The sequence below is a fragment of the Pongo abelii genome, chromosome 23 (genome assembly GCF_028885655.2).
Source record: "Pongo abelii isolate AG06213 chromosome 23, NHGRI_mPonAbe1-v2.0_pri, whole genome shotgun sequence".
Taxonomy (NCBI): Eukaryota; Metazoa; Chordata; class Mammalia; order Primates; family Hominidae; genus Pongo; species Pongo abelii.
Window position 1 is genome coordinate 55,693,256 of NC_085929.1, and position 24,473 is coordinate 55,717,728.

At 48.7% G+C, this 24,473-nt stretch overlaps 1 long non-coding RNA gene across 4 annotated transcripts; it reads left to right on the forward strand.

The window, feature by feature from the left end:
• The first annotated feature begins 1,287 nt into the window (after positions 1–1,287).
• On the forward strand, positions 1,288–11,962 carry LOC129052760 (uncharacterized). 4 transcript variants are annotated; one of them, XR_008517917.2, is made up of 10 exons: positions 1,288–1,551; positions 1,705–1,845; positions 2,055–2,270; positions 2,727–3,238; positions 4,186–4,956; positions 5,790–5,899; positions 6,053–6,258; positions 6,677–6,719; positions 9,177–9,237; positions 9,440–11,962. It is a non-coding gene; the product is annotated as an uncharacterized LOC129052760 (long non-coding RNA). The 4 variants fall into 4 exon arrangements; XR_008517918.2 differs by lacking the exon at positions 2,727–3,238 and having other exon boundaries at positions 9,440–11,959; XR_008517914.2 differs by lacking the exons at positions 2,727–3,238; positions 4,186–4,956 and having other exon boundaries at positions 9,440–11,952.
• Positions 11,963–24,473: the final 12,511 nt, after the last annotated feature.

The window sequence follows — 24,473 nt, forward strand, 5'->3', positions numbered from 1 at the left end:
CAGACGTCACCAACCTTCAGATCCAGACTGAAATAACATGGTATTGACCTTGCTCAGAAAGGCTACCAAAATAGAAAGTTCAATACTCTCTATTTTAACTGACAGTTAAAAATTCAATGCATCTTCCTCCTGCCAGACACCTGTATGCAATCAAGCTAAATAAATGCCCTTGGGGTCTTGCAAGAGGCGTAGCTGTTTATGTGTAAAGCTATCGGCCCTGGCTGAAAGGGACTGATTTTCCACAGTCTAGAGAATGGCCCTTTTGAAAAGTAAACAATGCCTCCACAATCCCAGGCTATTTTGACAAAAGCAAGAAGTGAAACAGAGGTGGGAGATAAAGGCACGCTCCGTCTCTCCTCGGACCCAACACGGACTCCACAGACATTGTTCCGTCACAGAAATCAATATCAAAAAATAAAGGTCAAATACGTGTGTGTGTGTGTGTTGTGTGTGTGTGTATGAGCTATAGACACAGAACGTGAGTATCCAGAGGAGATCAGCCGTGGGAGGTATAACCGTTACACCAAGAAAAGACCCAAAGAAAACTGGAATAGTACAAAAAATAAATATGTAACAGGAAAATAAGAAATAATATTAAAGACAAGAAATAAAAAGTATCAACAAGACAAAAACTTGAGTCATCACAAAAGAAATGATGCAAAAAAAGGTTTGCAAGACTGAAGCAAGGAAGGATGTGGTGGGAGAGAGGATGCTGGGAGTGGGGGGCCCGGGGGTGGGAGAGAGGATGCTGGGAGTGGGCGGGGCCAGGGGGTGGGAGAGAGGATGCTGGGAGTGGGAGGGGCCGGGGGGTGGGAGAGAGGATGCCGGGAGTTGGGGGGCCAGGGGGTGGGAGAGAGGATGCCGGGAGTGGGAGGGGCCAGGGGGTGGGAGAGAGGATGCTGGGAGTTGGGGGGCCAGGGGGTGGGAGAGAGGATGCTGGGAGTGGGAGGGGCCAGGGGGTGGGAGAGAGGATGCCGGGAGTGGGAGGGGCCAGGGGATGGGAGAGAGGATGCCGGGAGTGGGAGGGGCCAGGGGGTGGGCGAGGATGCCGGGAGTGGGAGGGGCCAGGGGGTGGGAGAGAGGATGCCGGGAGTGGGAGGGGCCAGGGGGTGGGAGAGAGGATGCCGGGAGTGGGAGGGGCCAGGGGGTGGGAGAGAGGATGCCGGGAGTGGGGGGGCCAGGGGGTGGGAGAGAGGATGCTGGGAGTGGGGGGGCCAGGGGGTGGGAGAGAGGATGCTGGGAGTGGGAGGGGCCAGGGGGTGGGAGAGAGGATGCTGGGAGTGGGAGGGGCCAGGGGATGGGAGAGAGGATGCTGGGAGTGGGAGGGGCCAGGGGGTGGGAGAGAGGATGCTGGGAGTGTGGGGGCCAGGGGGTGGGAGAGAGGATGCTGGGAGTGGGAGGGGCCGGGGGTGGGAGAGAGGATGCTGGGAGTGGGAGGGGCCAGGGGGTGGGAAGGGGCGGGGAGAAGGAGAAGAGGGGTTCTGGGTGGGAAGGATTGGGGAGCCGGAGGAGGGGAATCCTGCAGCGGGAGAGGCCGAAGCTGTGCACAAGGTGAGCACTTCCCAGGCAGCTCTCTGAAGGCTAAAGGGCAAGCCCCGAAGTACCCTGGACGTCTCCGGAATGGCCATGCGAGCCCAGAGCCAACACGTGTGGTGTGACAGGACGTCCTCCAACCACAATCACATCTGAACTTTTCTCTATCAGGAGTGAAGAAGGCAAACACTTTGCAGAGACTCCTGGCACCGGGTCTCCTCCTGCCTCCACTTCAAACACTTTGCAGAGACTCCTGGCCCTGGGTCTCCTCCCGCCTCCACTTCCAGCTGCAGGGAAGCTGCCAGGATGCAGGTAGTTCTCTGAGACTCATTCAGGAAGAATCTGTTCTCTGGGCTTCTCGAAGTGAACCGGCCACCTCTGAGCCACCCAAGGGTGGGTCAGAGCTCAGCAGGCCCAGGAGCTGAGGACGCCGCTAATGCCTCGGGTCCTCGCCTGCCGCCAGGCAGCTCCCAAATGCTGACCCTGAAGGTCGTTGTCCCGTTTCCTCTGTCTTTCTACAGGAAAACGGGGGTGGACATGAAATGTTAGGGCCAGTGGGCACTGGCCTTTCAGCATCTCCCAAAGATGAGAAGGGCCCTCCGTCTCTGCCCCACCAGGCCCCACAGTGATGAGGGTGATTATGACTGCTTCTGTGACATGTAAGGCACAAAAATTAGCATGTGACGTCGGACACGAGAGAAACCAAGAGCACTGGACTGTCTGGAGGATGTGTTAAGGTATGTTCTTATAACGTACCGGAGTTTCCTTTTTTTTCTTATTTAATTTCCCTTTCTTTTTTATTTTTATTTTTTATTATTATACTTTAAGTTTTGAGGTACACGTGCAGAACGTGCAGGTTTGTTACAGAGGTATACATGTGCCATGTTGGTTTGCTGCACCCATCAACCCATCATTTACGTTAGATATTTTTCCTAATGCTCTCCCTCCCCCAGCCCCCCACCTCCCGACAGGCCCCGGTGTGTGACGTTCCCCTCCCTGTGTCCATGTGTTCTCATTGTTCGACTCCCACTTATGAGTGAGACCATGCGGTTTGGTTTTCTCTCCTTGCGTCACTTTGCGGATAATCTTTATTTGGGAATTGCATTTCTCTAATCTGATCATGTTTTGCTTTACGCGCGTCACTGGAATTTCTCCACGTTACTCTTGCTTTGCCTGGACACTCTGGCTGGAAGGCGGAGGTGGAGGGACTGGCCCGAGCCCTGGTTTTAGTTCTGGCCCCTCAACTGAGCCACTCGGTGACTTTGGAAAAGTGACTCAGTGCTCGCCTCTCAGGTTTCTGACTGAAAAATAAAATGGGCCGTTGCTAGACTCACAGGCGATCCGGAGGATGAAAACACACGCCGTGATCGCCGCATGGTGGCTGCGACGTTAACAAGCATTTGATACCTGGTGAGGATGTGGAGGACGCCAAACCTGAGACTAAGTTTGGAAGGAGATGAGACAGCTGAGTTGTGTGGTCCCGCCCCCAAGCCCTGCAGCCACCTGGACTCCTCAGCCCAGCGCCGTGTCGCAGAGGCCGCTCTGTGGTCACCAGGCCAGCAATGGAGATGTCAACTGCACGCTTTGCCCCTGGGGGAGCTCAGCCCCCCACGCTGTGATCTTGCTCATCCAGCCAGCAGACCTGGGGCTCCGATTGGAGGCCCCTGTGGAATTTAAGACCCATTCATTCATCCCACCTACAGAGGTGCTGGTTGCTCTCTGTATTTCTCTACTGATGGTGGCCATGGGGGCTCTCCACTGCTCTCCAGACCCCAGTCCCATTTGGGACTCTCCATTGTCCCTCCCACGGGTCTCCACTTTCTCACACCCAGCTCCTCCTCCTCTCCCGCTTCCTTTATCATCTTTACTTGAGGTCCTGGCCTTCTCAGGATACCAACCCTCAGCTCTACAGACCAGACAAAAGGGCAGTTGTGGCCTGGGAGAGCTTCTTAATCTGAATTCCATAAAGATTCATTTTTATGCAGTGGTGCATGTGTGCATGCACACACACACACACACGTGCACACACACACGCACACACACACACAATGAATCTTTGAAAAGTCTTCAGGCTAGAAGATAGCTGCTCTTGGTGTGTTGAGGGCAAGAGCTGTACAGGGCGGTACGTTTCTCTCCCAAACCCACCATTGTCACAACCACTCCAGTGCAAAACGGTGTAGACTATTCTGGCAGGCACTGCATTCCAGGAGCCAGTCTTCCCCTTAGCGAGAGGCCGAAGTCCATAGCTGGAAGCAACCTCTGCTCCTGGTGCTGGCACAGTCAGAGCGGCGTGGGCCACATTTGCTTTGGGGAGGGAAACAGCTTCTGGAGCCTGCATCTCTGGTACCCAGGTGACAGCAGACCCGGCCGTGTCACTGCAGCCAGGCCATGCTTGGCAGCTTTAGGGAAGCAAATTAGCAGAACACTGCAGGGTCCAGGGACTTAGCAAGCTGCCTCCAGGGCAGAAGAATCAAAAGACAGATTTGTTTGTTTATTTATTACTTTTCTGGCCCTGGTTTCAATTCCCATACACAGAACCTGGCTGTGGGATTCTTTAAAAAATCATTCTATTCTTGGATTTTAAGCCATTATTGAAATTCTATTGTAATTGTTTTCATCTGTTTATCATTGACTCATCAATCCATTCAACAGGAATCCTGGCCAAGTGCTGGTCACGGTGAGGGACTTGGAGTTTAAAGTCACCCGGTGCAGAGGGAGAGAGAGACAGAGTGTGCTGGGAGTGGGTACAGAGCCAGCATCCCCAGCGCCACTGGAAAGCCTCACACACGCCTTGGCAGGCTGGAGACAGTGGAGCCCTGGGCAGTGGAATATTCCACAGAGGCACGGGGAACTGAAGGGGAGCTGTGGACCCAGGACAGCTGAAGACAGCGGAGCCCTGGGCAGTGGAATATTCCACAGAGGCACGGGGAACTGAAGGGGAGCTGTGGACCCAGGACAGCTGGAGACAGCGGAGCCCTGGGCAGTGGAATATTCCACAGAGGCACGGGGAACTGAAGGGGAGCTGTGGACCCAGGACAGCTGGAGACAGCGGAGCCCTGGGCAGTGGAATATTCCACAGAGGCACGGGGAACTGAAGGGGAGCTGTGGACCCAGGACAGCTGGGGAGCAAGGGCCAGGGAAGGGCAGTAGAGATAGAACAGCAAGTTGGAGGAAGTACTTTTTATACATTCATTCATTTGTTCACATGTTCATTCGTTTCTCCACTTATTCACAAATATTCTTTGGGAAACAACTGAGAGCCATGTGACCTTCCAAGCTCAGGGACAGACCAAATTCCCGCCTGAGTGGCTCCGGTTCTGGTGGTGGACTGAGGTATTGAACAAATGGAGCCAATGAACGCAAGTCGGGGTGACTGATGGTCAATAAAAAAATAGAGCCAAGTCCAGGAAGAGGATGCATGAGGTGCGTGGTAGAAAGCGTCCTGGGGGAGGTCGTTTGAGTGGGGCGTTGGATTGAGGTCCAATCAACAGTGAAAGTTGTGGGTGTCTGGGGAGGGCTGAGGGCAGATGGGGAAGCCCTCGCAGGTGCTCTGATGCCTAAGGCTGCTCGCTGGGCACCTGGAGGAGCGGAGGCTGAAGGCCGGTGGAGGTTGTTCTGCCCTCTATGCTCCTAGCTCCCTTCCCTGGGGTGCTCCCTGGATCAAGTCCGACTAGGGATCCTCCACCGTTCCTATGCCATGGCAGACGTGAAACACGGTCATGCTTGTGTTGCATGCTGGGAGGAATGGTGGACAGGTGGTAGCTTCCAGTACCCAGAGCTGAGCCCTGGCCCAGTTCTGCTGCCCAGAGGGCTGCAGGGAGGCACTTGGTGTCCTGAGCAGGGCTCTGAGAGACAACATGACACTGGAGGAACACCCAGGGGAGGACAAATGCAGAAGACAGAAAGAGCCGCCATCTGAGCACTGCCCCCGACTCAGGGCAGATCAGCCCTGGCGAGGATGGGCAGGAGGAGCGGCCAGCCCACCTGTGCAGGGAAACACGCAGGCAAGGTATGCAAAGGAACTGATGCTCAGCGTCTTCAAAACCAAACGCAAATCTCACCCCAGAGCCAGTGGGCTCCTCGGAAGGTTTGGTCAGGGAGGAAGGAATACGCTCTGAGCTAAGAATCAGGAGACATCTCTGGAGCCAGCAGTGGGGTTTGTCCACCATCAGTGGAAGCAGGGTGACTCCCTAGGGCTTTTCAGCAGCGAGAAGCCCAGAACGCCCAGCCTGACTTGATTTTCTCCCCATGCCTAGGTCACAGGCTTAGGATGTTAAAAACTCAAGATGACATCATTCCTGCCTCAAAATAATAACAGCTTCTACATTGCACGCCCACTGGATAGCAACCTTCCATTAACATGCAAGTAAGAGCAATTCCCGAGACAGAAGCACAATGTCAGGTTGTTTTTCTCAACTACTAAGATGATCAAGGGGGAAGCAGTCCAGGGTGGCCTATTGGCTCTAGGGTGCCATCAGGGACATGGCTTCCTCAAATCTTTCTGCTCGGTCATTTCTAGGCTGCCTCAAAGACACAAGACAGCAGCTGCACCTCCAGCATTGCATCCGCATTCTCCACAGAGGACAGAAAAGGGCAAAGGCAAGGGCCGGCCAAACGTGTTCCCGTGAAAGGGACTTTCTCAGGATTCACAGAGGCACTTTCACTGGTACCCCCTGGGAAGGACTGGGTCATGTGATGACTCAGCGATAAGAGAACTGGGACGAGGTGCCGTTTTTCACCCCATTTCTCTTATTTTGCTTGTTCTTGTGGTGAAATCTGGGTATATAGTTTCCACAGCAACCTCTATGAGGTAAATACTGCATCTTCCCTGTGAAGACACTGAGACTCAGGGAGGCTACAGACCTTCCCCAAATTACCTGTCACTCTGGCAGCTTCAAATCCAAGCAGGTGATTCCTCGGGTGTCCTCCTGACTCCTTTGTCATTCAGCCTTTCCGAGGTGTTTCCAGCTCCCCAGCCATCCCGAGAGGGCCACAGATCCTATGTGGTTGTGGTTAGGACTGACAGTGTCTGAATTAGAACTTATCTATGTGCTCAAAGCAAACACGTAATTTTGCATTAACCTGACACGTGGTGCTTGATTTATGTTAGTGTTTGTGGTAATTGTTTTTGAATTTTTTTAAGATAAAGGAGGCAGAGAGTGCATGGCAGCAGAACACCATTGACAGTAAGTGCTTATTATGTAATTATGGACTTTTTAATATGCATATTTTTCTCTGTGGTTGGTAGCAACTAGATAATTACTGAATTTTAAAGAAGAATATTAACTACAAAGCCTTCTGGCTGCTGAAAAGTAGGAAAGATTCTTGCCTGGTTTGTGGCTAAATTCTCTTAACAATTCAAGGCCTGTGGAGGTGAGGGCAGCCTCTGAAAGAGTGATGAGAACAGGTGCCGTGGGGTGAAGCTGGTGCCACTGAAGGTGTTTTTAAGGAGCAAACGTACCTTCTGATTCTCCAGCTAGCACGGGAATTGTTTCAGTCTGCCTGGGCTGCTGTAACAAAATACCATGGAAATTCCTATCACATAAACCATGGAAATTCATTTCTCACGGTCCTGGAGGCCAGGAAGTCAAGGTGCCACCAGAGTCAGCATCGGCTGAGGCCAGTGCCCCATAGAAGCTGGTGCTGCGTGTGTCCTCCTGCAGAGAAAGGGGTGAGGGAGCTCTCTGGGCCTCTTCCTTAAGGGCACTAATCCTTTCCATGAGGGCTCCGCCCCATGGCCTCACCACCCTCCGGAGGCCCCACCTCCTAATACCATCACCTTGGGGCAAGGATTCGACAAATAGGTTTTGAGGGGACAGAAACCTTCAGACCACAGCAGGAATGATGTAAAGCGGAGTGATGTCCAGAGAGGGGCTGGGCTTGGAGGTGTCCTGGTGGTAACTTCCAGGAGGGAAAGAACAGTCATTGGGTGGAAACAAAAGGTAGGATAAGAAAGATGCCAGACAGAGGGGTGGCTGCCGGAGGGCTGGATTCCAGAGGCCAGCGTGGCTGAGGCAAGACCAGCGCAGAGCAAGGCGGAATCTGGCAGAATCACACAGACTCACACAAGAGCACAGGGCCCAGAAGCAAAGCTAGTGGGGTCCCAGGAGAGGCTCCCTCTGCTCCCCTCTGTGGGAGATGCCAGGGGCCTCACGCCAGGCCTGGGAGCTGCTTCCCATTCCAGGTGCCTGCACACGTGGCTTCCACACTCAAAGCCTGACATCCGTTCCTGTGCTTTCAGGTGAGCAGGGGCCTGACCAGGCAGTGGGCTGAGGGGCCCAAACCCAAGAGTCTGCCGGCGGCCACCATATCTGCCTGGCCACCTCTCAGGAGCCTCCCCCAGGTTCCCGGCGGCCACCAGATCTACCTGGCCACCTCTCAGGAGCTTCCCCCAGGTACACGGCAGCCACGAGATCTGCCTGGCGACCTCTCAGGAGCCTCCCCCAGGTTCCCAGCGGCCACCAGATCTGCCTGGCCACCTCTCAGGAGCCCTCCCCCAGGTTCCTGTGGGCACTCAGGCGCTGGGGCTTGCCCTGCCCCTCCGTGTGAGCAAGGTTTCCAGGATGCAGAGGAGCTGGGGCTGGGCAATCTGAAGGGTCGGCTGGGCGGCTGCCACCTCCCCTTCCTATCTTCCTTTAGGAGTGGTGGGGCAACCCTGGGCAGGTCTGATGTGGGGCAGGCAGACCCGAGAACGGGGGCTTAGCCCAGGTCTGTTATTGGTTTTGCCCAGGAAAGAATTCAAAGGTGAGCGGGTGCTGTTAGCAGCTTTTATTGCAGCGGCAGCAGAGGGGCTGCCCCCAGGAGAGCAGTGCACCCAGAACAGAGCACAGCTCAGAGGCAGCTCCGCATCGTATTTATACCCACTTTTAACTACATGCTAACTAAGGGTTAGTTTATGCAGAAGTTTCTAGAAAAGGAGCAGAAACCTCAGGGTCATTGGGTTTTTACTGTGGAAAGTGGCAGTAACTTCTGGGTCTTGCCATGGCAATGGCAAACTAACAAGGATCACTGGTTGGCACATCTCACCGGCGGCTGCTGTCACCGGCCCTGTTTCAGCTGCCCCTCCACATGGTCTGGTGTCTGTGCCCTGCCTCGGAGTGAAGCCCGCCTCTTCCCTCAGGTCCTTGGCACTGCCTGTTGGCTTTGCCCTGGCAGGTGCACTGGCGGATGCAGGGGCAGCAAGGCTGCTGCTGGCGCAGGCATCCCCGTCCCTAAGATGCATATGGAAGGCGAGTGGGCCTGGGTCTGACGTTTCTCACATGGTTGCCCCATGTCTGCAGCCAGCGTGGGTTCCTCAGGCAGAGCAAACCCTGTGTATCTCGAGTGGTGACCAGGCAGTGCAACTTCACACTGCTACTCTCCGCATTCCGTCTGTTCTCCTCCCCCATTCGTCACCACCCAGGTGACGCTTGCTGAGGACATGTCCAATGTGACCTGAAGCCCGTGTGGGGGCTCCGCCCACCTTCCATCTTCGTCCTGCTCCTGGTCACTCCCCTCCACAGGATGCCCACAATGGCTGTGTTTCCCTCTGGGCCCACAGGGATCCTGCAGCTTTAAAAGGAAATCCCTCCCCTCTCAAACCTCTGAGCCCTCTGACCAGGCAGGGGAACTTGATTACAGCAGAACCTTCTCTGTACCCTCAGGTCACCCTGCTCCTCTCCTGGCCATGATACTAGGGTCACTGGAGACCTGGCAGCTCTTCAGGTGGGCAAATTAGGCCAAGGGGCCACTGCGGTGCTGACCCCGCAGTGCCCGTCCATCTGCTGAGATCAACTCCCACTGCAAGGCTGTGCTGGTGTCTGGGCCGGGCACTGGCCCCTCACCCCAGCCCTGAGGGTTCACGAGGACTCAACCTTCCTGGACTGGGTTGTACCTTCTCTTCCTGACCTCAGCTGCCTGCCTCCAGCTCCACAGGCTTTTGAAGACAAGGGACAAGAGACCGCTGACTTCTGGAAGACCAGCTGTTGTTGGCGAGGGAATCAGGGAGACCTTCTTCCTTTTTCTTGTCGAGGGATCCAGCCCGAGAGAACCTCCTTCAGCCTCTCTGGCAGGCTGTCCTGCCTCCTGGGTCCCGCTGTCAAGAAGAGACAGGTTTGCTTTTGACTCTGACTTCACGCAGCTCATATGATGCCTTCCACAGCAAGGATTCCTCAGCTCCTCTGGGTCCTTCTGCCCCTCCCCATGGTCACGGTCACCCTGCCATGCAGGCAGTTTCCTTAGCAGCTTCCTGGGCCCCCGGCTGTATGAATTCCCTCCAATGGGCTCTGAAGCCCTTGATCTTTCTTTTCTCAGCATTTATCATGGAGGGTGGAAGTGAACCATCTGCTAACAGTCCTCTGCTCAGGCACACCACGTGGCTGGGCGTGTGATGGTCACGGGCCTGTGTAGTGTCCCTGGATAGGTATCAAATAAAAGAGTGTTCATTCAGGGTGTGCTGAATGAATGAATACATGAAAAAATGGTTGGGGGGTGGGGAATGAATGGATTTCAAATTCTCAGGCTGCACTTTCCAAATCTGACACAGTCATGTTCAGCCGCTTGTCAAGACTATTTGAGAGCCACCCCTTTCCTGCATTCCCGGTCCCCTGAGCAGCCACGGCTGCTGTCACATCTGCCTCTTGATGTTGCTGGGCCTGGGGAGTTACCCATGCACACTGAACATCAAGGTCAGTATTTTTAGATGCAATTCTTTAATTTTTGAAAATGCTCCAAAGAGATTTTAGTGATGGGTACGTATTTGATAAATATAAATAAATGTAAGAGCTATAGAAATAAACTTCCCTAAAACCTCTCCGTTCTATTAACCATCTCCTGGAGGCCCATGCACATGTTCTGTGGAGAGGATGGGGTACCCCACAGCCCCTGAGGCTTGGGGAGGGAAGCCCTGGTGAGACCAGTGACAGAGTTGATGCAGGAAGTGCCACGTCCCTCCTGGGGCCTAGAGCCTGCACTACATCATCAGGCCAAGACCTGAGACCGTGCCCTGCCCTGGACTCAGGGTTCTGAGGACCTGGCAGAGCCCCCAGGGGTGAGGCAGAGCCAGGAGAGCGAGAATCTCCCCGACAGGTGGGAAGCATGTGCCTGTTCACCCCTATGTCCGGCACAATGCTCGGCCCTGCAGGTGAACAGGAAGGTGAGTGCAAGGGCGCTGCCCTCTGTGAGCTCACAAGCCAGAGGTCAAGACCCTCGGACAGTGACATTTTGAGGGGTAAATGCTGGGAGGCATTTGCAGAGCCCAGAATGGGGGTTCCCAGTTGGGACCCTGACCCTGGAAGGGGCTTTAACCTGAGGGCAGAGCTGTGAGCAGGTATGTGGGGCTAGGACAGGAGCCTGCTCCCATAGGGAGACAGCACATACACATGGCCTGGGCTGGAAGCCTGTGAACCATTTGGGAGCTGGATGCGTGGATTCAGAACGCCCAGCCATGGAGATTAGGCGAGGAACAGGGGAGCTACTTAGTGGAGCAGGGACCAGGGACACCCAGGAGCCTCAACTGCTCTGTGCTCTCAGCTTCCTCCAGAGGGCGGTGGGGAGCCACTGATGTGTACCCCCTCTAATGGAGCTTGCAGGGGGAGGCCCCTCCTCCTCCCTCCCACCCTGTGGGCACATCACCCTCAGAGCATCACCATCTGCCTAGTGGCCGAGGTAAGAAGCCAGGACTGTCCCTGGTGCCTTCCTCTGGGACCCTCCTCTGACACTGTGCCTGCTGGACCTTCCTTTCTTGGCCGACGGCACCCTGGCTGGCATCCCTGCGTCTGTCCTCTCTACGTGGCACTGGCTTACACTCTCGCTCCCTTCACCAAAGCCCCCACCTGCGGCCCTGTCTCTGGCCTTTCCCAAGCCCACAGAGGAATGTGAATCAGTGGGGTCAGACCCAACCTGGCTTCTCAGCTCCTGGATGGCTTCCCATGCTCTCAGGCTGAGCTCTCAGCTTGCGGGGCTCACTCTCGCCTAGCCTGACTTTCTCTGTGTGCTGACTGGCACCCAAATCTCTCTCCAGCTCCTTCATGTTCCCATCGCTGTAGTCCAACACCACCTCCTCCAGGGAGCCCTCCCAGAACCCTCAACCCAGGGTGGAATTTCCCAATAGCCCCTCAGGCCACTCTGCACCCTTCCTGCACAGCTACCATGAGGAACCTAAAACAACGACTTATTCAACGTGCAACAAGTGTTCAGTAAATATTTAAGGAGACAGTGAATGAATGAATATATTTCTACCCCTCAGCTCTCTGAGTTACATAGTGGACCGTCCATAGGAGATGAATAATGTATACATTTTTAATGAAATTAAGGTACACTCCAAGCATTTTTATCCTGAGCATTCATGCATACACTTAAATTAAATATTGAAATAACCACATGCACAAAATCCTCTGTGGTCTTGGTTCTCGTCTTGCTTGAATCACTTCTGTCCAGAAGTGGGCATCTCTGTGTAACAGCCTTTGGAGGGCGTGGGAAGGGACAGGGTTCATGCTCTGCCAACATCTAAAAGTGGCATTGACTTCCCTGCCTGCCCGAATGAGTGTGCAATGCAGATAAATCCTCTTTTGGGTAACAGGTCTATGCTGGCCCATTAGGATCCACAGGAACGAATAGGAATCCCTTCGGGAATTTTTCAAGGCTTACAGGGTAAATTTCCCATTGCTTCCGTAAAAATGTAAAGCTGGTCTTTCTGCAGTCTTTTGCCCGAAGCTATTGGTCTTTTTGGGTTTAGCAACCACCCTGAAAACCTGGACACTCATTTGAATTGTTGCATCTTCACCTTGTGAATATTCTGCGCCTCTCCCTGCAGGTTCAGGAGAAGAGGTCCAAAGGCACCACCTCTACTTCATCACAGCGAAACTTCCCACCACGGCTCCTCCAGGGAGTCACAGGGTTCATTGCTCACTCACAAATAGTACATAGCACACGTGAGAAAAGTTAATTTACTGGTTTACCTACTTCTTTTTCTTCTCCCGCTTTGCCCTGTTTGATTCCATTTAAAAATGTTTCTACTTCATCCATCAGTGAGCTCCCTGTGTCGGCTAGAAAGTCTCTTTAGAAGCGTGTTTAGCATCTTTCAATACCGATATCTATTTCAGAGACTCTTTGCTCCTCCAGTATCTGCCTTATCTCCTTTACTGTTTTTCATTATTTGTCCCAGCTATCTGCCTCATCACTGTCTGCATTTTTAATATCCTCTTTGTCTCCTCCACTTCTGTATATTCTTGTTTGCTCAGTAAGCCTTATTTAATATTTCATTGTATGTGTTAACTGTTAACTCAGCCCTAATTAATCTCACTTTTCAACTTGGTTCAGTTTAAGGTTCTAGACATGTCAATATGAAGGGTGTACTTGGGGGGAGCGAGAAGTTCAACAGCAAGGGTATTTACAGTGCCACATGCAGTCTCATTTCCTCGCAGAAATCCAAATTGCTTTGCCTTTTCCTTCAGACAGCGTTTTCCTTTGTTTCCGACTTGCCCGTTGAGTGCAGCACACCTGTGTGGACACCCAGCTGGCAGACACGCTGGCCAGTCCTCCACCGAGGGTCAGGGCACTGAGGAGGCATCTCCCTGGCCATGGGCAGTGCCACAGGAGCCACACTGGGGCTCTCAACCTTCACAGGTGCGTAAGGTGCACTGGGGCATGCTCAGAGCCCCCTGTCACCTGTCCACGTGGGTGAAGACATGCTGGATGGTCTGGTGGCTCAGTACCAGGCAGACCACTCGACTGTGATGGTGTCTTCAGGAAATCTTGGAAACAAGACAGAGGTTTGAAAACCTCACTGCAAAGACACAATAAGCTATGTATACACAGTGGCATACATATGCACGCACATACACGCATGTCCACAATCCATGCTCCTACACACCTGTTCCCACACATGCAGGTTCATGCACGTATGTTCCCTGCAAATGTCTGTCAAGCACCTGTCAGGTGCCTCATGCTGTTCTAGGTGCCGGGATTGAGCCATGAACACCTGATATAGACAATGTCCCTGTTCTTACAGATCTCGTATTCTAGGTGTCCCTATTCTTACAGATCTCATATTCCAGAGACTAGAGATGGACAGATGGTGACAAATGAGCAAACACATATATACTACATTAGGAGAATGTATTAGTTCATTCTCACACTGCTAATAAATACAGAGACTGGGTAATTTATGGAGGAAAGAGGTTTGATAGACTCACAGTTCAGCATGGCTGGAGGGGTCTCAGGAAACTAACAATCATGGCAGAAGGGGAAGCAAACACATCCTTCTTCACGTGGCAGCAGCGAGGAGAAGTGCCGAGAAAAAGGGGGGAAAGCCCCTTGTAAAACCGTCAGATCTCACGAGAACTCACTATCACGAGAACCGCAGCATCTGGGTAACCATCCCCATGATTCAATTATCTCCCACGGGGTACCTTGAACAATACATGGGGATTTATGGGAACTACAATTCAAGATGAGATTTGGGTGGGTACACTAGCAAACCATATCAGAGGGCTAAGTGCTGAGAAGGAGGGAGGGAGGAGAGCAGATGTGGGCACACAGATGTGAGAGGCATACCTTAACCAAGTGTCAAGAGAAGGCCTGCCACATCAGAGCTTTCAGTCAGAGCCCTCCAGTAGGAGAGTGAATTCTGTGCACAGCTAGGAAACATCTCAGCGGCAGAGACAGGGAGTACGGGGTCCTGCCGGATGTACACACTGCACGGATGTGCACACACTCTGAACAAGTGTCTGTTCATGCTCACACAGTGAACCAGCACATCTACCCAGATGCACACATCTGTGCATGTACACTGGGCACAGGACTCTGCATCCAGATACAAGCATGTGCATAGAGATGCACAGGAGGCAGATGCATGTGCAGAGGAAGAGAACCCCTGAGCCCACGGACCAGGCCAGCCCAGCCTCCGTGTTGGGCAGCAGCCCCCGCATCCTCAGGCACTGCTGGGCAGTGACAGAGGCACCAGGTAAGTTTTTATCTGGTGGAAAGGCAGCATCTCTTTGACCTTTTAAAAAACGAAACATTCCAAGCCCAGGGAAAAGTGAATAATCTATAAAACAGCGACTCCCTACCACTCAGATTTAGTCATTTTTGAAATATTTGCTTTAAATATTTTCCTAAGAAATAAAATCTTGCAAATGTAGTTGAAGGACTGACCTCATATCCCTGAAGGCTGCCATGGTCTCCACCTGGTGCCCCAGACCCTCAGAGTCTGAAATTTTCCAAAAGTTCACGTGTAGCCAGCCTCCCTCCCTTTCCTTTTTCCAAATTCTAACACATGTGTGTGTTCGTAAGCCAGGCGGAGTTAGATTTTCTGTGTTTTAGTAAACAGACAAATGGTTTCATGTTGTACGTTTCATTGTACACCTTGCTTTAACAAATGTGTCTTTGATATTGATCCAAATTGTTACACAGAGATGTAGCCCATTCATTTTAACTTCTTTGTAACCTTCCATTGGAGGGATAAGCTACATCCAGTCTAGGTTTCTGTTTTCTTTATGACAACCAATTCTTCTTTCGGCAGTTGGCTTGATACACGTGAGTGAGATATTGTCAACTCTTCTCCAAAATGTCCTTGCACGTTTACAATCTCATCCCCTGCAGGCTCCTGGGGTTCCCCCTGCTCCATCAACAACGGGTATTGTGGAACTTTGTACTTTTAGTAATCCCATGGATACAATGTGGCATCTCATTACAGTTTTCATTTTCGTGATTAACAGTGTGGGGAACATATTTTCTGTGCTTGTTAACTAGCTCTTCAAGCTCCCTGGTTTATAATGATCTGTGCTTGTCCTTCACACAGGCTTCTGCAGAGGAGACGAAATCATTTTTCTTAATGATTCATAGCAATGCTGTGTATGTTTTGAATACGAGTTTTTGTTTTTCATATGTGTCACAAATATCTTCTGGATCTGTGGCTTTCATTTTCCTCAGAACATGCTCTGTGATACAGGAGATTTATTTTTCATGTGGTCGTTTTAAAATTGATTTTTGGCCCGGCACGGTGGCTCATGCCTGTAACCCCAGCACTTTGGGAGACCGAGGCAGGCGGATCACCTGAGGTCAGGGGTTCAAGACCAGCCTGGTCAACAGTGAAACCGCGTCTCTACTAAAAATATAAAAATTAGCCGGTCGTGGTGGCGGGCGCCTATAATCCCAGCTACTCGGGAGACTGAGGCAGGAGAATCGCTTGAACCCGGGAGGTGGAGGTTGCAGTGAGCCGAGATCAAGCCATTGCACTCTAGCCTGGACGACAGAGTGGGATTCCATCTCAATCAATCAATCAATCAATCAATTTTTACTTTTCAGATTGTGTATAAGAAACTCTTTCTGTTCTTAGGTCGTAAAGACCGTCTCCATCGCTTCTTCCATTCGTGGGGCGGCCTCTCCTTTCACCATGGTGGCCTGGGGGCACCCAGATTTCTCTGGCCGCGCGGGGCTCTAAGTCAGGAGTCAGCGAACAAGCCGCGTGGCGGCACCAGAACAGCCTGGAGGAAAAGCAGCCTCGTTCTGTTACCTTCTGCTGGTTACCCAGAGCCCGCTCCCTGCAGCCTGTGGGGAGAGACACAGACCCCCACTCTGAATCCGGGCAGAGTCACAGCGTTTGCCCCTGTGTATTTTGAACTGCCACAAGGACTACGTTTACTTTTTTTCGCCCTGTTTCCGTGTTCTGCCATTTTTGAGGTCTCCACCACGTTCCCCTGGCCCCGGCCTAGACCTGGGCCTTTCGCCAGGGGTCTTGCTCCTCCGTGGCCCTGGACCGCTTGGCCCCTGTGCTCCTCTTTCCCTGGCTCCAGGATGCAGCCAGCTTCTGTTCCAGAAACTCAGCCCCGACTTGTGTTAGCCCTGAGGGTGTTTCCAGGGGTGTGAGGGGTGGGACTGCACAGCGCATCCCAGCCTCAGTCCTGGGCCTGGCCCCGGCCGACTCTGGAGAAGCCCAGGAGCGCGTGTCCCCGCCGGCCCCGCTCAACCCGACCTGCTTCTCCCCACAGAGGTGCCGGGGCTCGGTGCAGTCTGGCCGTGTCCTCCTCTTCTCGCGGTTTCAGATTCTTCTTGTGTGACATTTTATTAGACAAGACCGTGTTCGGGGATGGGGTGTTCTGAGCACGCCCTTACCGAGCCAGGCTCACCCAGTTCCCCATCTAGAGCTCCCTGCTTGCATTTCTCACCTGGGACCCCAGCCTGCAAGACTCCAAAACCCACGCCCTTAGGGTGATATGGCCGCGCCCAGCCGGCGCTCAGCACCACGGGAAGGAGGGCAGCAGGCGGAAGCTCCGGCCATCTTGGGAAGGGCCTTTTGGGACAGTGTGTTCCGCTGAAAACCACAGACCCATGCTTCAGACGCTACAGATTTCTCTCTCAAATGCCTGGATTTAAAATATAAAAGTGTGTTTGAGCAAACAGCAAAATATTGGGGAAATTCTCCCAGCGAGGCTTCTAATGACCCCGTAGGAAAAGCCAGGCTGCTCCCTGCTGCGCCTCCAGCGAACTTCCCACCGAGCGGGACTCTGGGAAGAAGAGCAAAGGGTGCTATTTTGCGTAGAATTTAAATAAAATTGCTTCGCAGACGGGAAACCTCAAGCACGCAGCACTCTGAGCCCATGCGTGTTTTTAATGCCTGAATGACATCGCGATTCAGTCTGAGTTCCCGCCTGGGCTCAGGGCCTTCAGAACTGCTGGGGGCTGTGAAATGGTTTATAATCAGAAGAGAAACAGTGAGAGTTTAGATCCAAGATCCAAGGAAGTGTTTTCAGACTCAATGTTAGCACATTTGTGTCTATACCAGTCCAGGCAGGAGGCTGAGGCAGGAGAACAGCTTGAACCCGGGAGGCAGAGGTTGCAGTGAGCCGAGATCGCGCCACTGCACTCCAGCCTGGGGACAGAATGAGACTCTGTCTCAAAAAAAAAAAAAAAAAAAAAAAAAGTTCAGACGACAATGAAGCTGAATTTTCCTGTTTTACATTCCCCGATCCTTCTGATTAAAAGCAGCTGGGGGTGCAGCCTCCTTTTTCCGTGCCGTTTTCTGTGCATCCACAGAAACACATAGCACCGTTTACATCCCTGTATGTGTTGGTCTGTGATCCGCTTCAGTCCACACCTGTCTTGAAGATCCCAGGGCGTGGCTGCACGTGGACCTGCTGCCTTCTTTCCTGGGTGGCGAGGCATTCATTGAACTTGTGGCTGCCGACCCTTCAGCCACCCCTCGACCAACAGTCACTACCCACCCGGCCCTGCTATGGGGAGGCTTATATTTGATTGTGGAGGGGGAACTCATAATCAACCAACAAATAAATATACCATCTCTAGCAGCGATAAGAGAGGTGGAGAGAAATCCGGCCGCGGAAGGAGTGGCTGGGGCTGTTCCAGCCTGTGTGGTGAGAGACAGCTCTCACAGTGACTTTTAAGCAGAACCATAAACGCTCTTGTGTCCTAGGGCAGGAAATGAGACACGGAGTTCCTAGGTCAGTGTGTATGCACGTTATTAAATACCAATATTTAAAGATATTAATTATAAAATATTTAAACATACATAAAAATTCAGAAAACAATCGAATAAGGCCTATAGGCACACACCAAGAATAAGTCCATGTTAGCACAATTGACCATTGCAAAGATAGGGAACCAACCTGAATGCCCACCAACCAGCGAGTGGGTAAGAAAATGTGGTGTATAAACATCACGGAATACTACTCAGCCATAAAAAGGACGGAAACAATGTCTTCTGCAGCAACCCCATTTAACTTTTTTAGAATGTTCTAATTACAGCTGAAGCCGTGCTCCTGGGCCTTCCCCCTCCCTCAGACTTTATAGTTCTTTTTTATACTCAAGGTTGGTTTTAAGCATTGCAAATATCTTCTTCCACTCTGGAGTTTATATTTTCCCTATGTGAATGTTGTCTTTTGTCATTCAGTTTTAAATGTTGTTGTATTCGAATCCATCCAATATTTTCTTTGTGGTTAGTGCTTACTGTGCCTTGTCGAAGAAATTTTCTTTGTGGTTAGTGCTTACTGTGCCTTGTCGAAGAAATTTTCTTTGTGGTTAGTGCTTACTGTGCCTTGTCGAAGAAACTCTTCCTTACTGCAGTGGCATGAAAATGTTCTCCTAGATATTTTCTAAAATTGTAATTATGTTTCTTTACCTGTTTAGATCTTTTATCTGCCAGAAGTCTATATTTGTGTATAGTGTGAAATGGAAGCATAAAACAAACACAGCAGCATCTTGACATTGTTTATTCCCAGTGTGTGCGCATGAGAAGAGTACCTTCCATAGTAACAGCGTTAGTTTACACACACAAATGCAGTCACCCACCCTACCCTCACTGGGACAACAAAGCTACTTCTACTAGGAACAAGTTTCCATCTCCATGTAGGTGAGTTTGTGTGTTCTGTCTTCTGTTCCGGTTGTCTGGAATGAAATAAAATAAACCCATGCTAGTATTCTGGATATTTGCTTTAAATTGTATTTTTCATTTTTGCTCTCCTGCCAACCCCAACTCTCCCCTCCCCTCCTTTGCCCACCATTGGCTGTCAATTGGATTAACTTATTAATAGACCCCACTGTCTGCTGTCTGCCTTCATCATACTCTCTTGCACCCATTAACCCTTACTTTTCCAAAGCAAATTTAGCATCTGCTTCACAAAATTTGCAAAAGTGCTTACTGTTTATCTTAATTGTGGTTTTACTTACACATTAACTTGGGGGAATAAATACAATATTTTCGATATTCGTTCAAACAATGAAGCATTTATTTAGGTTTATTTTTTAATATTTTTGCCAATTTCTATGATCTTTTAGTTAGATATACTTTTAAGTAATGTAGATATTTCCTATGATAAATGATACATTTTTTAAAAATATGTTTTCTCTTTGTCCTGGCTTATGTATAGAGATGCCATTGATTTTTGTTTATTAAACTATATCCTGCACGCTTGTTTGAGGGATCCTAACATAGGAAGTTTCTTCATTCAGTGTGAATGAATTTGCTTACTATTGATTCGGCAAATACTCACTGAGTGCTACCATGTGGTAGGGATGATTAGATGTGCTAGAGAAACACTATGAAGAAAACAGAAGAAAATTCATGGTGCCCACATCCTGGTGGAGAGACACGGTAAGAGGTAGGTTAATAAATAAATAAATGAATAATCATCACGTTCGAGTTTTTATTATTTTTCCACAGTTTTTTTTTTTTTAATTCTCTGGGCAGAGAACTAAGATGCCTTTAAATGTCTTCCTAATCTTTTACACTTGTTGATTTTACTTGTGTTGTTGTACTGGCTGATTCTTCCAGTACTATTTTGACCAAAAATGGTTTGTGTTAATATCTTTTGTTTTATTCAATTAAAATTTATAACATTTCACATGAACTTGGATATTCGCTCACTGTGAAGTAAAGGAAGTTCCTTCTAAATTAAACTGACCATGTGTCTTTTCTCTCTTTTCTTTATTTCTTTTTCTTCTTTCTTTTTCCTTCCTTCCTTCCTTCCTTCCTTCCTTCCTTCCTTCCTTCCATCCTTCCCTTCTTTCTTTCTCTTTCTTTTGACAGAGTCTTGCTCTATTGCCCAGGCTGATCTCAGCTCACCAGAACCTCCGCCTCCCAAGTTCAAGCCATTCTTAGGCTTCAGCCTCCTGAGTAGCTAGGATTACAGGCATGTACCACCATGCCTGGCTAATTTTCTTTTTGTATTTTTAATAGAGACAGGGTTTCACCACATTGGCCAGGCTGGTCTTGAACTCCTGACTTCAAGTGATCTGCCCACTTTGGCCCAAGAATCTTTTCTATTTATCACTCAAGGAGGTCACATTTGATTAAAGGCTTTCCTGCATCGACTGAGGTGAGCTTGTGGCTGTACTGATTTCATCTCTTAAAACAAGAGGCAGCACAGTGCAGCAGTTAAGGGTGTGGTGGGTTCGTGCCCTCAAAGCACTTAGAGAGCTGCCTGGCACAGGGGGAGTGCTGCGTGAATATTAGCTTGTGTTATTATTGAAGAGAGAAGGTATATACCAATATTTTCTACCATAACATTAAATGTTTGCTTTTCTGAGATTAAACCTTTGTTGAATATCATAGTACTTTTTACACATTTCTAGATTTGGTCTGTTTATATTTCATAAATTTATGAATTTTGAAGTTATGTTTATAACTCAATTGAACTTTTTTCTTTCCCATATAATATTAGTGTTAAGAGAATATAGTGGTCTCATGAAAAGAGTCAAGAATATTTCTATCTTTCTCAATTTCTTGAAAATTTGATATAAAATGGAAATTATCTGTTACTGGAGAGGAAACAAGTTTTTAATGGCTGTGGAGAGAAATGCCAGTTGATTTTAAAATACTTTCATATTTAAAAAATTTATTTATTATTATTATTACTATTATTGTAGAGATGAGGTCTTGCTATGTTGCCCGGGCTGGTCTTGAACTTCTGGCCTCAATTGATCTGCCTATCTCAGCCTCCCAAAGTGCTAGAATTACAGGTGTGAGCCACCGAACCTGACCTAAAATACATTTTACATTTGTTCATGGTTATAAATTTATGTACTTAGTCTATTTCTGATTGAAGTGGCTTTGGTAATTTATATATTGAATTATTGACTCTGATTCAAAGTTATTAAATCATTGAGTTAAAATTGTTCATAGTATTATCTTAAAAACCTCTATTTTATTTGCACTTACAGATTTGTTTTCTCTTTTAATAATGCTTATTTGTCACCTTCCTTTCTCCCTCTCTTTAATCAGTCTGGCTAGAACAGTATCTTTTTTTTTTGTCTTGATAAAGTAACAGCTTTTAGTCTTCACGATTGCTGTGGTTTCAATGTTTTTCTTGCAAAACACATGTTGGAATTTAATGGTCATTGTAACAGTATTAAGAGGTAGGTGTTTAATAGTTTATTAGATTAAGAGCCTTGTATTAGTCTGTTCTCACACTGCTAATAAAGACATACCTGAGACTAGGTAATTTATAAAGGGAAGAGGTTTAATTGACTCTCAGTTTCTCATTGCTGGGGAGGCCTCAGGAAGCTTACACTCATGGCAGAAGTGAAAGCAAACACGTTCTTCTTCACATGGCAGCCGGAGAGAGAAGAATGAGAGCTGAGCAAAGGGTGAAGCCGCTTATAAAATCATCATATCTTGGGAGGCTGAGGCGGGTGGATCACAAGGTCAGGAGATGATCGAGACCATCCTGGCTAACACGGTGAAACCCTGTCTCTACTAAAAAAATACAAAAAAAAATTAGCCAGGCGTAGTGGAGGGAGCGTGTAGTCCCAGCTGCTTGGGAGGCTGAGGCAGGAGAATGGTGTGAACCCAGGAGGTGGAGCTTGCAGTGAGCCGAGATCACACCACCGCACTACAGCCTGGGCAACAGAGCTAGACTCCATCTCAAAAAAAAAACAACAAACAAACAAACAAACAAAAAACACCATCAGATCTCGTGAGAACGTACTGTCAGAAGAATAGCATGGGGGAAAACCGCCTCCATGATTCAATTACCTCCCACTGGATCCTGCCCGTGACACAAGGGGATTATGGGAGCTACAATTCAAGATGAGATTTGGGTGATGACACAGCCAAACCATATCAGGCTTCCACCCTCATAAACAGATTAATGTCATTATCAAGGGAGTGGGTTAGTTACCTCAAGAGTGGGGTTTCTAAAGTGAGCCTGACCTCTCCTGCTCGGACTCAGGCCCTGGCTCCTGCCCTCCGTCCTTCTCCCATCGGATGACCTTTGCCAGATGCCAGCACCATTGTCCTAGACTTTGCAGTCTCCAGAACTGCGAACCAAATAAATCTCATTTCTTTATAAATTACCCAGCCAGTGGCATTTCATTACAGCAACAGAAAACAGAATAAGACAGTGGTCCTCTCTGTTATTTTTTTGTGGCTGTTTTTACGAATTTAAGGACATAATTATAGATTTTCTATTCATTAGCTTCTTTAGGTTTCTTTTGTTATTCTCTGATGTTTTAAGTCAAGCTTTATTTTAAAGTTTTTCTTACTTCCTACATATGTTAAAGGTGACACATTTTCATCTAAATGAGGGATTTCTGCTAACCATAGCTTACGGGAACAGAGCCACACCTCTTCATTTTCATACTGCCTATGGTCGCTTTCTGACCAACCCAGCAGAGATGAGGAGATGCAACAGAGACTATCCCACAAAGCCAAATATATTTTTATTTTTATTTGTAAAAAACATTAGTAATAATATTTTTAAATGGGAAATGATCATCATCTGCACTTGTGAAATGCCATGTGGTATTTGGATGTATGTGCCCAATGTGGAGTGATTAATTCAAGCCAATTAATATATCCATTGATTCTCTTAGTTATTTTGAAATATACAACACATTATTATTACCCAGAGTCACCTGCTTTGCAATAGGCCTCAAGCACGCTACTACCTGCCCCTCCACAGAGACAGTTTGCTGACCCTTCCTAGGTGAAGCATTCTCTGCACTCACTCCAGAAGTCTCAATATGCAGCATTTATGTGGTCATTGTGTTTCAAATATTTTCAAATTTTGATTGTAATCTTCCTTGATTTACAATTCCTTCAGAAATAGGTTTTTATGGTTCCATATTTATGAGGCTGTTTTTCTAATTATTTCTAATTTCGATATGTGGAGTTCAGAGAATGTAGTCCATAAATACTTATTTTTTAGTAATTGTTGGAATTTTTCTAAATGTCTCATGAATGCTTGATTCTTAGGTTCACAGATTTGAAGCAGCTATTATAGAAAACTTATTAATTATCTTGACAAGAATCCTTCTCTACTAATTTTGGGTCTGTGTAGCCACTTTAGGATTGAGAGTTGTGTCGAACACTCTCATCATGATTTTGTATTCGTGTTTTTCTCCTTGAGATTTTATCCATTGCATCCATTTGAAATTATGTTAATATACTAAGTTTCACAATTGTGCTATGACCCTGATAAATAATTTTATTTCTCGTGTTGTAGTGTCTCTCTTTATTCTTGATAATGTGGTTTGATTTAATATCTATTTGTCTGGTATAATCAGGTGATTCCAGCCTTGCTTGGGTTAGTGTTTTTCTCATACTTTCTGTATCTTGCCTTCATTCTTTCCATGTTATGTTCTTTTTGATATGTCTCTTGTCAACAATGCTTGTTTTACATATATGTAGACATCTGGGGAGGTAGATTTCCTATATTTTCTCTAATAAATTTCTTTACTTGCATTTCTTTTAATTAACAATGTATTAAATTCAGTTATGTAAATTCAGTTATGCAACCTTACTTAGGGCTTTGTACTACCTATACTTCTAACACGTCTCTCTCTTGAGCTTTTTACTGGTTCAGGTAGTATACATCATTTCTATTCTTTAAGCAATTACACCTAAATTTCATAATATCTACACTAAACCTATCAACATCTAAATGTACCTAGTAACTTTAACTCCCTCTACAACTATACAAAACCTACACAACATGTTAACTCCAACAATCTCCTTCCCGTTTTACAAGGTTTCTTTGTTGAGGTTTCATAGAGGGCCAATGAAAAACTCTATTCTGACCGATGCTCAAGCTGAGCCAATTTAAAAATAAGACAAAATTAATGCTTATTAAAAGAAAGCTTGAAGGTAATTCCTGGAGACCTTGTGACACTTCTGGAAAAGGTTGAAGGACTGGAGCTGGGTGGGCTGGTGGCTTTCAGAAAAGGTGTGGGACACGTAAAGTGAGACAGGGACAGGGACAGGAGAGGAGCCTCCTGCTTCTCTGAAATTCCTTCTCCGTTTCGTCCATGTTGAGTAAGCGCCATCACATCTGGGCACTCAGGACACAATGGTGAATGAGAGTGCCCCGGCCCTGTCTCCTGGAAGCTGGGGTTGATGGGGACCTCCCAACTGCAGGCCAGTGGTGCCCTGCCCCTGTACTGAGCATAGGGACACAGGGTTCTGGTCTCCTTAGCACCCGGGCTGACCCCTCTACAGGAGCCTC